Consider the following 1,596-nt stretch of genomic DNA (forward strand, 5'->3'; position numbering starts at 1 on the left):
CACACTCCTGGTAAGGTAAACAACATGGCTGAAGGCACCTGCAGGAACAGGACACTAGTTCAGGTAAACCAGCGACACTAGAATGTTCCCCTCTCTCCTTATCTCCCCCTCTCCCCCCCTTATCTGGGGCTCCATACCAAAGACTCCACTCTCCAAGTGTGTGTCTGTGTGTGTGTGTGTGTGTGTGTGTGTTAGGGTTGGGCGGTATAACGGTTATCCCGCAGGATTTGAAAATGCCCACTGTGTGCTTTTCAATACCGTCATAAAATGTCTGTCTATCTATCAAACTGTTTCATGTCTCTACTACCTGGCTGTTTCATGACCCTGCTACCTGGCTGTTTCATGTCCCTACTACCTGGCTGTTTCAGGTCCCTGCTACCTGGCTGTTTCATGTCCCTACTACCTGGCTGTTTCATGTCCCTACTACCTGGCTGTTTCATGTCCCTACTACCTGGCTGTTTCATGTCCCTACTACCTGGCTGTTTCATGACCCTACTACCTGGCTGTTTCATGTCCCTACTACCTGGCTGTTTCATGACCCTACTACCTGGCTGTTTCATGTCCCTACTACCTGGCTGTTTCATGTCCCTACTACCTGGCTGTTTCATGTCTCTCCTACCTGGCTGTTTCATGTCCCTACTACCTGGCTGTTTCAGGTCCCTGCTACCTGGCTGTTTCATGTCCCTACTACCTGGCTGTTTCATGACCCTACTACCTGGCTGTTTCAGGTGCCTACTACCTGGCTGTTTCATGCCTCTCCTACCTGGCTGTTTCATGTCCCTACTACCTGGCTGTTTCATGTCCCTGCTACCTGGCTGTTTCAGGTCCCTGCTACCTGGCTGTTTCAGGTGCCTACTACCTGGCTGTTTCATGTCCCTACTACCTGGCTGTTTCAGGTCCCCACTGATAAAGGAGAGTCAAGGAGATCTGCACAAGGTTAAGATGACGGCCAAAGATGGAACACTACTTGGAACTAGTCTCCACCCGAACCTCAACCTCAACCCTCAACCCACACCCTCAACCACAACCACAACCACACCCTCAACCACAACCACAACCACAACCACACCCTCAACCACAACCACAACCACAACCCACATAGACGGACCACCCGTTAACAGCGGCAGAGAGGGGACGTCTGTCTGTCTGAAGTGCTGCTATTTGCTGACACACGGATATGTGGTCGTCAGATGTGGTTAACTGACCACTTTGGATTAGGGTTGGGAGGGTTATACCCCAGTAACATCTGTACACTGCCCAACCCATGTGTGTGTGTATGCGTGTGTATGTGTGTCTGAGATTGTATGTGTGAGCGTGTGTATGTATGAGTGTATGTCTGTCGGTGTGTGTCTGAGATTGTATGTGTGAGCGTGTGTGTGTTAGTGTAGGTGTGAGTATGTGTACGCGTGTACGTGTGTACGTGTGTGTGCCAGCACTAGAAGACTTGCCACAGTAGTCACATGGTGTTTCCAGGCGAAAGGTAACCCTCAGTCACTGACCCCCCCCCCCCACACTGCTCCCCCTCCTCTCCTCTCCTCCCTCCTTACATGGCCTGGGAGAGAGAGGAGCCAATAGCAACGCTCTCCATTCAGTCAC

This window comes from Nansenia antarctica (genome assembly GCF_963989245.1).
Source record: "Nansenia antarctica genome assembly, chromosome: 6".
In the NCBI taxonomy this organism is placed as follows: domain Eukaryota; kingdom Metazoa; phylum Chordata; class Actinopteri; order Argentiniformes; family Microstomatidae; genus Nansenia; species Nansenia antarctica.